General features: G+C 37.7%; 1 protein-coding gene across 13 annotated transcripts in view; it reads right to left on the minus strand.

Annotated features, from left to right (window-relative positions):
* Positions 1-15,107, minus strand: part of TANC2 (tetratricopeptide repeat, ankyrin repeat and coiled-coil containing 2) — a 551,137-nt gene that overhangs the window by 85,196 nt on the left and 450,834 nt on the right. The gene's annotated exons all lie outside the window — the stretch shown is intronic.

The following is a 15,107-nucleotide window of genomic DNA, read 5'->3' on the forward strand; positions in this document are numbered from 1 at the left end:
ATGAGATGAAGGAACAGTTTGTGGGATGGCCACACTCCGTCCTACGCAGTTTAGGCACAATTTCTCAAGTGAAAACTATGTTAAACCTGAGGAAGAACTTCCTTCCTTTCTGTTTTCCTTCCTTTCCTCCCTCTTAATTTCTAATAACAAGAGAAATTCAAATCGGAACTACTCTGAGGTTTCACCTCATAGCCAGCAAATTGGTGAAAAACCCAAAAGATAAGGTTAATCAGTGTTGCGGGGTTGTAGAAAGGCAGGCACACTAATACATGGTTGGTAGAACTGGGAATTGGTTCACCCGTTCTCTAAAGCAGTTTGGAATTACATTGATCCATCCTTAGAGCTGGTCATAAACTCTAAGGAAGAACTTTCTAATTGTCTGCTGTGCCTGGGGTCTGCCTTCCTGCCCTGACCCTTCTGTTCTATACAGTGCCATCAAATGAATTAGTAATTATGTTTAGGAACCATGAATCCATATGAGAGAAAACCTGCTTTTTTACAACTGCATTAGCTTCAAATGGTACCAAGTCGAATCTCAGAAGTCACTGCTTTTCTGAAGATGTCATGTTATAACTTAAGCCTTGTGAGATTTGTTCTGAATTGAAAGCATCATTAAACTCTTGGAAGAAGCAGAACAAAATGGACAGAGATGCAGCCTCAGTCAGGAAGGCCTGCATTCAAGTCCTACCTTAGACATATTTGCTGTGTGACCTTGGGCAAGCTACAATTTCTCAATTGTAATTACAAGGCAACTTGTAATAGGACTCTAAGTTGTAGAAGAGCTACTGATCGTCACTGGGTGTGTGTGTGTGTGTGTGTGTGTGTGTGTGTGTGTGTGTGTGTGTGTGTGTGTGTGTGTGTGTGTGTGTGTGTGTGTGTGTGTGTGTGTGTGTGTGTGTGTGTGTGTGTGTGTGTGTGTGTGTGTGTGTGTGTGTGTGTGTGTGTGTGTGTGTGTGTGTGTGTGTGTGTGTGTGTGTGTGTGTGTGTGTGTGTGTGGTGGTGTTTCCTCACCAGTAATTTTGTATATTAATGACATTACAAGGCAAAAAAAAAAATTAAATCTTTACTAAACACTGATATAGTAGCATCTGTACTAGATGCTGGAGACTAGCATTTTGAATAGATGCAGATGTTGCTCTCGAATAACTAAGATACGGACTGCTCTGTGATCCTCTAGGCTGAGATCTAGTTCAATCAGGACATCACAGAATGTTAAGCCAGGGTATTATCCTCATTAAGGACATGCCCTAGACCTTGTGGACAGTCTCATCCTATCAGCATTGCTAGTGTCACTTATTTCTATCTTTCTTTATCAGTTTTGGGGTAGATCAGATGGGATGCAGGTAGCAGGTAAGATCCTCAGTTCCAAGATGTTATTTCCCCAGGATGGGTGAGTTGCAGAAAAAGCAACTTCTACTGAAAGTCAATAAATATTTATAGAGCACCTGCTATGTACCAGGCACTATGCTAAATTCTGAGAACACAAAAGATAGTCCCTGCCTTCAAGAGCTTACAATCTAATGGGAAAAGATAACCCACAAAAGGGAGCTTAAAAGGTGTGGATGTGGGGGTAGGGAAAGTATGATGTTGGACAGGTTCAAAGGAGTACAGCTGGGTAGGAAATGAAAAGATGGCTGTCAGATGCAAGTTCTGGGGAGAAGCTCTCTACATTCCAAACAGAGAAGTCCCAGGGGGTGAAGGTACTGAAGAGTTGTGAGTACTAAGGCTGATGTGATATTGAAGGGTGAAGAAATTCCTGGGGCATGATGGAGAAGTCCAGAGGTATGTAGCCAGATGGGAAATGAAGGGGTTACCTATCCCTGTTTGTGTTCCCCCCTACTTCTGGCTGGAGGTATTCTAGATCCCATTCAGGATGACTGACTAGAAAGAATGCCACCAGCAGGAACACCCTATGTAATATTCTCCCCTCTTGTCTGGGCTACTTGACTATTCACAGGGTTTGAATGAGACAGAATTCCTTCTGATGAGATAGAGGATGCTTTTTCATTCATTAATTTCATTAGGCAGATGGGCTGGAACTAGCAGGAGACACCCTCAGGTCCATGATGCTGTATCCCTAGCTATGATTACCTTTTTCTGACTTCCCAAATTTCATCTAAAATGTAGAATTTGGACTTGCTCTGGTTGTTGTTGTTGATACTTCTTGTGGATCTACTGGATCTCAGGCATCCCTGTCACTGGAGAGAATGCAGTCATTTCCTACACTATCCTGTTAGGTCTCCTTGCCTCAGGGTTGGCCACTATAGTACTGCATCAAGTGTTTAAAGGGTCCGTCCATCCTTCCTCCCTTCCTCCCTTCCTTCCTCCCTCCCTCCCTCCCTCCCTTCCTTCCTTCCTTCCTTCCCTCCCTTCCTCCCTTCCTTCCTCCCTCCCTCCCTTCCTTCCTTCCTTCCTTCCCTCCCTTCCTCCCTCCCTCCCTCCCTCCCTTCCTTCCTTCCTTCCTTCCTTCCTTCCCTCCCTTCCTCCCTTCCTTCCTTCCTTCCTTCCCTCCCTTCCTCCCTCCCTCCCTCCCTTCCTCTTACTTCACCACAACTTTTCCTATTGACTGTAAGAAATCCAGGAGTCACTTACACAGATGAAACCAGAGATAGGAATAGTCATTAGTTATGTGATACATCTATTATATATGGCTATTATTTCATTACCTATTATGTCTTTAACCATAATATCATTTCCCTGCTTATCGATTTAACAATGTGTTTTTATTGTTGCATTATCAGAGAGCACACTTGTATTCATGGTTTTTTGAATTTGCCTGGAACATAATTATGTCTTCATTTTTAACTCTACGTGAATCTTTATGTTTCAAGTGGGAATTATACTTTCTAATTTATTTTGCTATCATCCTTGATTTTATCCCATTCATGTTTACTGTTATCATTTCCTGTTTTTCTTCCTGATATATGAACAAAGAAGAAGGGGGTGGACAAAGAAAGTATCTGGCTGTCACTAATAATGTATATTTGAGGTTGGTCTGTTCCTCCTCCTCTGTCCTAATCCAGACCCTGATTTTTGTTCCTTCCTCTTTCCTTCTCTCTTTTATCCTTTTATAATAAAACTTGAAACTGAAGTTTGTTTTGCTTATAACTATTTTTTCTTTGAATCTATTCTCCTTATAGTCTCCATTCCCTTTCCTTATCACCGTTTCCCTATTGGGTTTAATGCATATCTACACCAATCTCTGTGCATGTGTATGTGTTTTCAATCCTCCATCATCCATTCAGAAAAGAGTGAGGTTATGAGATGCCTGCTCTCCCCATCCCTTCCTTTGTGTTTGTGTACTCTTCTTTTGGTGCAACCCTTTTACATAAAATAGTAAAATTCCTCCACCTCCTTCTTAATTCCCTCCCTAGGGTTCTTCTTTCCCCCTCTATTTTGCAATACCAACAGAAAAGAAAATCCATTGTCTTGTGTCTATAAGTCTCCATGACCCTAAAAATCATGAGTGTGTTCTGAAGGTATATGTCTTTTTTCTTTGTTGTTGTTGAGTCATTTTAGTCATGTCTGACTCTGTGTGACCCCATTTAGGGTTTTCTTGGCAGAAATATTGGAATGGTTTGCTATTTCCTTCTCCAGTTCATTTTACGATGAGAAAACTGAGGCAGAATGTGGTGACTTGCCCAGGTCACATAGTTAGTAAGTGTCTAAGGCTAGATTTGAACCTGACTTGAGGCTCAGCACTCTTATCTAGCTGCTTGTTTTTTCTCTAATAGGCTTTATTTTGTCATTACTTAACTACTTCTAATTCTCAAATGTATTTGCCTTTAGAGATTCCTCTTGTATTTGTATTTTAAAGTTTCTACTTAGCACTGGTATTTTCATCAGGAATGCTTGAAAGTCTTCTATTCCATTAAAGATCCATTTTTTTCCTTGTAGGATTATACTCAGTTTTACAGGGCAAAGTATTCTTGGTTATATGCTTTTATCTTACCCTTTGAGACAGTATATTGCACGATGTTTTTTCACCTTTGTAGTAAGCATTTGCTAATGGGTGATCCTGACTATGGTTCCTTGGGATTTGAATTCTTTCTTTGTGGCTGTTTGTAATCTATTTTCTTGAACTTGTAAACTCTGGATCAAATTTCACCAGCGTATTCCTGGATGCAATTAGTCTGGGGGGATTCTTTTAGGAGGTGGCATCAGTGGATATTTTTCCACATTTATTTTGTTTTTAATATATATGGGCAGTTTATGATGTCTTTTATAAAAAAATCTTATTTTTATTGATACTTAAAAAAATAATACTCATGTAGTATTACTGAATTGTTGGCTCATTTTTTCCCCATTGAGTTCACTACTTGGGTAAGATAGTCTATCATTTCTAAGTTTTTTATTTTCCATTTAATTTTTTCTTCCAAACTCTCATTTCATTTCGAATCTCATTTTTTACTTCTTGCTTAATTTTCTCCAATCATTCTTGCGGTCCAAGTGGCTAAGTCATTTTAAAAATCTGAGGCTTTGCTTTTAATTGTTGTAGGGTTACCATCTCCTTCTGGGTTTATCTTTTGGTCTATTCTTAACTGTTTGCTGTTTTCTCATCCCTACTAATATTTGCAGCCTTAGTTTTTGCATTGGAATTTTGTACTTAGTTTGGTCCCCTCTAGCATTCTTGGATGCTGGGTAGGTGTTATTTGATCCTTCCTCCTCTGTAATTAGCATGGTGCTGCAGGTTTGTATTAGTCCACACCATTTGCCTCAATCCCTTGCTTCTGTCTTAGCTTCCTGGTGGTTCACTTTGGATTTTGGTATTGGTCATGCTCTTGTCTTTTTTCTTCTTATATGATTGCCTAATCAGGAGCTGCTTTTATGTCTCTTGCTATAAGCTGGGGCTGGAGTTCAAGCTGGTCTCAGATTTTGTGCATAATCTCCTTGGACTTGGTGCTTGGATGGTGACAGTCCCATTTTTGGCAGTAGTTTCCTGTGTTTCAAAGAGTACATGGTTGGCTCTTATTTTTCTGTGGGGTCTGATTATTTCTCTGGTTTCTATTTTGACAAGTAAGGACTGGGATCTTTATTCAGATATCTGATTATTGAGGATTGAGCTGGCTTAAAAAACTCCTGTTAGAATACTGGCTGGTTCTGAGTCTGTTTGTGAGAGCTTGTCCTGGCTTCCGTGGTGGGGGCTCTTTTTTCCTTCTCTGCCAGATCTTGGCCTACTGAATGGAGCTCATTTAGCTTTCTTACAATCCTTCTTGTCTGGCATCTGGACATCTTTCTCGGCTGTTCTGAACTGGATGGAGGAGCTGATTTCTGCTTCTTTCTTGATCAATGACCTTTTTGGGATTCTTTCTGATATTGGCAGGGGTTCCAGTAGATGATTTGGGCTTTTCTATGTCACATTACCATCCTAACTAGAAATATCATAGATTTATTTTTATTTTGTAAAAGGCACCCTCATTCTTTTCTTTAGACGAACTGGCCACTGCTTGAGAATCTTCTCTAAGCATATCAAGGAATTTCATGCAAACTATTCAGCAGCCAAGGTATTTATCCTCTTACTGAACACTGAATGCTAACAGTTATGTACTCATGGACAGAGTTCTTCCCCTTTAAGAAAAAAAAGGCAAACAGCAAACTTCTGAACTTTTCATGCATATTTTACTTCAACTGTTTCCACATGTTGAGGCTTAGAACTGCTGAACAAATCAACTCTGATTCACCCACTACAGAATGTAGCATGCTATCACTATGTAAGTAAATAATCCAAAACGTGAGAAGAGAGTTATTCTTTCACTGACTACACTAGAAAACACCAGAGCCTCTGGTCTAATGGGATCTCAGCTAACAAAGGTCAAAGCTATAGTAAAGGCTGTAACTCCTTCATGTGCATCTATTTCTTTGAGCTGCAGTTTTCTGGCAACTTGCCACAGGCCACACTAAGAACTGTAATAAATCTTAAAACTTCAATTCCTTTGAAAGAATTTGAGCAGGAAAATAATTTAACCTCCTTCTGAGATAGTGTATCTTGGCTGGAGAATAGGCTGTTGACAAGACATTTTAGAAACAGCTATATATGTATGTACAATCTGTCAAAACCATCTTGTAACAGTTCTATAAAATTTCCTACTGCCACTATCTATAATTTTCTCCCTAGATGATAAGAGTAAGAAAGCTAGCTGAGGAATATTTATTTTCTTTAGGTTTTCCTTGTGGCAGTGCTCACTGGTAGATACTGGCTTACTCTGTGCACAGTGAGGAAGTTATTATAAGCACCATCCCTCTTAGTCATCGTTACCAAAACCTTTAAAAATCTGCTCAAATTTGTACAAACCCCTCAGAGCAAGCAGTTAGATACCTCCCCTTATGCACCACTCCCTAACTCTGTGCCCCATACACTTTGGGCCTTCTCATTGCTTACATGACTTTTTAAAATTTCATTTTTATTGATCCCTTCCCTATATTAAGTCAAGGTATGATTTTATAGGTATGGGAACTTTATTCATTAATACAGATCATAACCTGGCTATGAATTATACTCTTAGAGGAATGCTTGTGGTTCTGGGGTTAAGTGATTTTAGCCTCTAGTTACTGAGCTAGTAAGTGTCAGGAGCAGAATTTAAATGCAGGCCTTCTTGACTCCCAGTCCAACAATAACTACTCCACCATTCTATCATTCCTCATACTGAGTTATTTTTTTTCCTCGTAAGAGTTCATTAAATTACATTACAAAACATTATAATAATAACTATCATGGTTATGGTATGAGCTTAAAAAATTTTTAAACCCTATAAGTTGTACATTATGGCTTGTCATAGCATTTCAAGACTATTTATTTAAACTCAAAGTGAAATCATCTAAAATACATTTTATATATCCAGAGTTAGGCTCCCTGGAGGAAGTAATAGGTACATCATGGTGTCTTTTATAAGGTAAGGAAAAGAGTGGGCTGGTCTGCAAGAGGAAGAAAGTACAGGAGCTCTTTTTGCCCTGTGGTAAAAAGTTCTTCCAACAGCCCTATCAAAAGGGAGGGACAAAAAAAATGAGCCTGATTCAACTGAAGGAACTAGTCCAATACTGACTGACCAATAGCATCAAGCTTTAAAAAAAAAGCAATTATTTATTTTTGTCAATACTGGGCTGGTTTGCTTGCATTAGTGTGCTCTAGGCTTCTCTTTGCTGTAGGCTAGATCCCCAACTCTAGCTGTTATATATAGAGAATGGATCTGTCATCCAAGGAATGACCTTGAGCCAGGATCAAGTTCAACCTTACATAAAGGACAGGCAGCTTTGGACTTGTGGGAATACATTCAGATATCAAAATTTAAATTGCATTAATGTTTGGAACATTCTTCAAACTAACTTTAGAAATCCAGTGCTTCATCTGTCCCTTCTCTGTTCCTTGTTCCATTCTTTCTTGTCTCTTTCTCCATCTGCTTTACTGCATTCCTATAATTCAGTTTTCTTTCCAAGTTGAGGCCAAGGACTGGCTTAGCTGTAGCAGTCTGGAGACGCAAGGCAGGTTACCAACGATCGCTACCCAAAAATTCCATTTTTCCCCAATTTAATTTTCATTCCCTACTCTGTAGATTCTGATATTTATAAGTACTTTGATTAGGCCCAGATAGTGGAGAAGAACCAAGTTTTAGCCAAGAGGAGGCTTGGAAGTCTACTCTTAGTAACAGCAAGCAAAATAATGGAGTATTGCCCATTAAATAGTTGAGGATAGTAATCAAAGTATCTCTATCCCAAACATAATTGCTGTGCAGTTACAGAAATAAAGATCACTCAACTCTCATATCAGTGGTATGTCTATGTAGATAACTTTTAAAAAGAATAAATACATGACTGGTTACTCACGTGGGAGTCATTTTTTAATTAGTTGACTGTGTGTATGGAGATCATCAATTTGTCAGAACAAAGACAAAAATCAATGCCAAAAAAGGGAAAGGCATTCCAAAAAATATGAGAAGATATCATGCACAATTACATCAACACATTCAAACTCATTAATGATACTGAAAAATGGGAAATGAAACAAAGAAAATTCATCAATGTGGATGATCATTTCCTTCAAAAGTTTAACTGATATAAGGCAATCCTCACAAAAGGACCGCAAAAGAGATCAGATACGATCTGAATCAGAAAATGCTAGACATTCTTGACAAGTAGAAAGACATGATAGACAAATATTGTTTAGGACAACTTCTTCTGTTTAACACCAATATTCTTTCAGTGAAGCCGCACTACTACTCAGTCTTTTTTTGGTTCATGATTCATACCACACCCTTTTATTATAGACAGAAAGTTCCTTAAAGCTCATTCCTGGGCTCCCTTCTATTCTTTTGTTACACCCTTTCACTTTACTTTTTCATCTACTCCTATGGATTTAATTATCATCTCTATGCAGATGACCCCTAGATCCATATATCCTGTCCTATTCTCTCTTCTGAGCTCTAGTAATACAGTTGTATTAGACATTTCAAGCTGGTTGTGCTATAGGCATCTCAAACTCAACATCTCCAAACCAACTCAGTGTTATTTCTGCCAAATCCACACTCATTTTGATATTCCTTTATTTCTGTTATGAGCATTATCTACGTATGCAAAGGGGCACAAGACTGAAGATACCAATGACCTTTTCTGAGCCACAATTGGCCAGTGAATGAAAGATTAGATCATGGATAGTCTTTTCCAAACAATGGGTCACTAAGGCAACACAGCTTTGGTACATATTCAAGGCCCTCAAAGGTCTTAGATATAGGTGTTCTTATGGGCTAGCTCTCAAATTAAGTTAAAGATGATATACAGTGGGGAGTTTATGTTTATCTCAGGAGGATCAGTCTGCTCAGTTTGGATACTAATAAATACCCAGAGAAGGGCTTTGAAAGAAGTTACTTTTATCTTAAAGTTGGTGGTGGTGGAGCTTGCAGGAGGAAGAGAGGGATGCTTTCTGCAAAAGCCATGAAAAAAAAAGAAAAACAAACTGTTGAACTAGCATGCAAACTTGTGAGCCTATACACCCAGTTCTGCTTCAAAGACAATTCAACATGCAAACAAAAAGGATTTACAATAAACCACACTTAGTATAAAAATGTCTAGTTAGGAGTCTCCTCAAATGGAGGATGCACTTACAGTTTTACTTTACAGACAATAAGTAATTTTGTTCTCCTTAATTTATTCCTTATTTCAATCCCCATAAATGCTTGTCCAAACCTGTTCTCTCCTCAAAAACCCTCATACTCCCCCCTCCCTCCTTTCTCTTAGATGAGGACCTCAACTTTTACTTTACTAAAATAACCAAAGCAATTTGATGTGGGCTCTCTCTTCTCTTCATTTCAAAACTAGATTCCATGATGTTACCTTCCAGCCTACTCTACTTTTCACCTAGCCACAGCCAACTCATCAATCTCTCTCTCTCTCTCTCTCTCGTTTTCAAACTCTATCAACTGATTCATTCCCCCACTGCCTCCAAATATGTGCAAGACTCCTCTATCCCTAAAAAAAATCATTTGACCTTATCATCCCTGCAAACTATCATGCAATTACTTCTTTTCTTTTTCTCAGCCTTTTTCTCTGGAAAAGCTGTCTACATATTCCACTTCTCCATTTTATGTCTTCTCACCCACTTTTCAACTCTTTGGAATCCGGTTTCTGATATCATCACTCAACTGAAACTGCTTTCTTCAAAGCTAACATTTATGTCTTAACTGAAAAATCTGATGACCTCTTCTGAGCCTTTATCTTTCTCCACCTATCTGCTACAACTAATATTATGAACAATTCTCTCCTTCTGGATACTCTCTCTCTGGGTTTTGGTGACGCTATTTTTTTCTGGTTCTCCCTCTACTTTTCAGATTTCTCCTTCTCAGTCTCCTTTTCTAGATGTATTATCCCTATCAAGTGCCTTAATTGGGGCAGTTCTTCAAGAAATCCTAGGCCCTGTTTTCTTCTTTCTCCACATTCTACACTTTGGTGACCTCATCAGTTCCCATGGGTTTAACTATCATCTCCATACAGATGATTTCCAGAACTATATATCCAGCTTCACTCTCTAACCCCAAACTTCAGTACCAGAAAACCAGTATATTTCAAACTGGATATCCTGGAGATACCTCAAACTCATCATCTTATCCCCTAGTCCTCCCTTCTTCCAAACCTTTCTATTCCTTTTGAGAGCACTGCCATTGTCTCAGACTCCTAGATTGCCTTGGTGCTACTCTTGATTCCTCACTCACATATCTAGTCAGATGCCAATGCTGCTGTTTCTACCACTGAAGCAACTTTTATGTTAGACCCCTTCTTTCTATTGACATTCCCTCATTACCTCCTATCTAGATGACTGAATTAGAATTTAGAATTAGAATCTCTGCCTTGCTTCTCTCCCCATTTCAGTTCTCCTGCGAAAACTGTTTCCAAATTGATTTTCCTCAATTGTGACCCTTAAGTGCAGATCTGATCATGTCATTCTCCTACAAAATAAACTGCAGTGGCTCCCTGTTGACTCTGGGATCAAAGAAAACCTCCTTTAAAAAAAACTTTTAAAGCCATTCCTAACCTAGCCCTAACCTATCTTTCCAGTATCATTAGACATTACTGACCTTCCTAAATTTTGTGGTACAGCCAAACTGTCCTTCTCTCTATAGACAGGCACTGCCTATCTCTAATACCAGGAATGTAGTCAGGCAATAAGCATTTATTAAATACCTAATACATATGTACCAGGTACTGTGCCAAGAATTTTAGCTATAAAGCAAAACAAACAAAACCCCCAAAAACTCAATCCCTACCCTCTAGGTGCTTACGTAATTGGGAGAGAGAGCATGCAAACAACTATGTGCAAATAAGAGAAATTGGAGAAAACTAGGAAGGCACTAGCATTAAAGAGGAATGGGAAAGGTTTCTTGCAGAAAGTGACATTTTTAGCTAAGATGTGAAAGAAGCCAGGGAAGTTAGGAGTTGGAGATGAGAGAAAGGATTGCAGACATGAGGGACAGTAAGCAAAAATGCCCAGGGTCTAGAGATGGAGCATCTAGTTCAAGGAACAGCAAGGAGGCCAGTGTCATTGGATTACTGAGTGAGTACACTTTCGGCAAGAGGCAGGTGTAAGGAATAAGAATAGAAAGGTAGGAAGGAACCAGATTAGAGAGGACTTTAAAAGTCCAATAGAAGATTTTGCATTTATTCTGGAGGTAAATAAACGTGTTTTAAAATACTTAATTGATGGAATAACAATAATAGTGGCCTGACCCATTATTTAGTGCCAGTTATATAGTTGGAATTTAATATGTCAGTAGTATTTTGAACCCGAAGTCAAAATAAGGCACTCATTAATGAAAAAAGGCCAAGAACATACCCATTAAGATAGTCTGACCTTGAGCAGAAAACTATAAATGCTTTTACACAATGATCTTAATGGTGCACATATTTTTATATCTATTCTTTTATAGAAATATAAATGAAGTATGAAGAACTCTCAAACATTCAATTTTGCATCATATAATCTGCGTGTAGAGAGAGCATCATAGCTTTCTGTCAACTTGTATCTGCTATTTTTTTAAGATTTGTGAAAATCTTCAATAATTATGTTAATTTCAGAATTCTCACAATTTCCCTAGGAGCAAGATGGATTGAAAACATGATTATTTCTATTCTGTAGATAGGGAAAGCCCGGAGAGGGTCAGCAATTTTTTCAAGGTCAAATAGTCAATAGCATAGTTACAGGTTGTTTCTCATATTAAATGCCCTCTGTATTAAAATGTCAGTATTATTGTTCATATAGCTACATATTTTACAATTAAAGGGTTTTAAAATACATCTTATGTATTTTGGTCTTTATAAAAACTCTGTGAAGCAGGGAGGTGGAACAAGTATTACTATCCCTATTTTTCTCAGATGAGGATTGAAGGAGTTAAGTAATTATTCAAGGTCACACAGCTGGTATGTGGAGGAGGCAGGATTTGAACTCAGATATTATGATCCTAATAATCATAACATGGCTCTTTCCAGAGGCTACTTCCATCATACCATGTTTCTGAATACAAAGTTCAGGGCTGGCAGTTCTGGGAGTAAAGAAGTTCGTACAGACATTTTGAAAATGTGATTTTGGAAGCATGACTGGTACCTATCATCCATTACTTATTTTCTATTTCTGATTTTAGTTTTTTCTAGAAAGGCAAATATTTTCCACAGTGGCCACTAAACCACGAATCACATTCCACACTGCATTATAGCTTAATTTGTTGCCCAGTTCTCAATGTATGCTCAACCACCAGAATGAATACAATCTAATCCTCTGGATGACAGGTCTCTTAGTAACAATGACAAATTTGGAAACCACGATACTGAGGTGGGGAAGGACTAACTCCCTGAGAATGATGACATTCGCTCTTGTACTTACATAATATTTCCTGGAAAAAGGGCTTGCTTTTCTTGTTTCAGTGGTATTTCTTCAAATTAGCTTTTTTCTCTAATCAGCTTATTTTTGATGGATTAGTTTTCCAATCTAAGAACTGAGTCAGGGACAACTCTGAATATTATAGCAGCAACTGATTGCTCTTTTAAAAAATGCTAGGTTTCCCTGATTAGAAAATTGACCTGCAGATTGGACTGGCAGGTATCTAAAAGCCTAATAGATTTGAGGCCTCATTTATCACATTAATTTTCATAAGAAGCACATCCCTATTTTAACTGATCAAGCTAAGGAGCAACACTAGGTTAAGTTTTGATCTCCAGCAAACAGTCCTTCAAATGGGAAGAGTTTACATGTTAAATTCCCAAAGCTAACAAAATATCTTCACCTCAGGTAACCAAGCAGACATTCATAGAAATTTTTCTTATCCTGGTGGCAATTTTGCATATGAGACCATTTGGCTACAATGCATTGAAAATCAACAGAGACTTTTGCTTTTAATACTTCTATAAACCAGTTTAGGAAAGGTTGCTAAGTTACTCTAATACATTAACAGTTACATATTAATAAAGAAAAATAAATAATTTTAACATGAACCATGTTTCTATGAAGCACATCTAATTTGACTCCCTAAGAACAAGCAAAACATATTTGGTACATGAAATAATTCTGAGGCTTTGATAAAAACCAAGCAGTGGCTTGGCAATAAGTGGCAAGTCTATTATTCATTGCTGGCCACTGAGTTACCCAGTGTCTGTTTCTAAGAAGTTTGTGTACCATATTAATAAGGCAGCTTTAAAGGTATGTTTTTAATACTTATCTCATCCAAACTGTAACTAAGCTGAAAAGTGTTGTGTTTAAAGAACATATTGCTAAAGTTTTTGCTGTTGACTTGATACTAGATAGCTGGCTGCTGCTCTGAAACAATTATAATATGTAGTCTCATGTATCCAGACTGACACTCTAGGAAAGACTTTTATTATATGATATTTAATGGAAGTATAGCTATATATACACACATACATATTACATGTATACACACATATATATTTGTGTATATACAGACACAGATATGTGACTATCCCCCATTTTGGAAGGTAGACAGTTTAATTAATTACTTTTAAAAGATGCTTTGCTGCATTTGTTTTTTCCACTATAGTTGCTTCCTTTAATAAAGAAAAATAAGCAAAACCAATCAATATAGCATTGTGTCTGAGAGCATATAGCACACTTCACCTCTTGCCTCTTTAAGACATAAAGAGTAGCACCCTATCTCTTTACTAAAAAGAGGAAGGTTTGTTTTGCTGTCATTTTTCTGTTTAGTTTACTTGGTCATTAGGAAAGATGCTAACACTCAACTGAAAAGTCATTATTCTTTAAATGGATATTGATACTAATGTGCAACTCACTAACTGATGCTGAACACTGGCCTATTTAAAAAAAAATTAGTTGTACATATAATGGCAAATAAAAATTCAGACAATCCTGAGAGATTTGTGGGGTCCTTCTAGCCAGGTAAAGGACTGGAAAGATGTGACATATAGTAGTGGAAAGAAAGCACACTGTACTATTTGTCACCCTTAGGCTTTCCACCAGGAATGAATTAACTATTTTGTTCTCTTGGACTCTACGGACTACATGTCACATGCCAGTTCATACAGCTTAACACCTTGATGAATCAACGATTCTTGCAGGAAGAAGCTGGATAAACAGGGCTGTACTATAGTAGGAAGTTTCAGAAATAACTGTTTCCAACATCCTATTTACGGATGATTCGGTCACAATGGGGATGGTAGGTTTATAATGTGATGGGGTGCTTTTTAATGTGACAAAGCTGGGGAATACCACTGTCAATCATCTTTTTACATAAAATAACTAGAATCTGAGACCTCCTTCACCCATAGAAAAATACAAGAATATGTGGCTGTTAGAAATTCCAGTTTATTCAATTTGAGGTTATCCTTGAAGCTTATCATTATTGTTGCCAGACAGAGAATCTAAGTGATTTTGCCAAGTAAATAAATTTGGTTTTTGAAGTGGTTAATAATTTAGTTTATTTGGAACATCTATGTTGCTTTGATGAGCTTAATGCACAATTATAACAAGAGAACAACAAATACTGACAGTTTGGGGTACTTTTCTGAGACGATAAAATATAAATATAAGTACTTCTTTAGGAAAAACAAGTGATCTGGAGAGTTTCTTTTCTTCTTTCCTCTCACTTCCTTCACTCCTGGCACCTATTAGTTTGAATACATTCTTGTTCTTCAACATATGTGTTGTGTGCCCTTAAATGTTAAGACTTTTCTAGCCTGTAGCTTGAGTCTGGAGTAAAAATGTTTACTCTTCTTAATATAATCATATAGGCTATATTCAGGGTTTGGTGTGTTTTTTTGGTGCTTTCATAAAAAGCAACTGAAAAATCAACCATGTGCAATATATGGTAAAGTTAAACTTTCCACCTCCATTGTATTACTTATAGACTTACAGATTAAACATTGAAAAGAATTCATCTTGGCTAGACAGGGGATCTTCAAAATGGTGTAGCAGAAGAAATGTTAAAGTGGGAGAGATAATTTGGTTTCTAAATTACCTGGGTGACCTTTGGGCAAGCCATTTCGCCTAACTGGATGAGATGATCACTAAGGTCCCTTCTAGATCTACTACTCTACATTCTATAATAATGCTGACCATGTGACTCAGGATGAGTTTGATATTTAACTTCTCTCTTCCTCTG

Source organism: Notamacropus eugenii, chromosome 2 (assembly GCF_028372415.1).
Source record: "Notamacropus eugenii isolate mMacEug1 chromosome 2, mMacEug1.pri_v2, whole genome shotgun sequence".
Lineage (NCBI taxonomy): Eukaryota > Metazoa > Chordata > Mammalia > Diprotodontia > Macropodidae > Notamacropus > Notamacropus eugenii.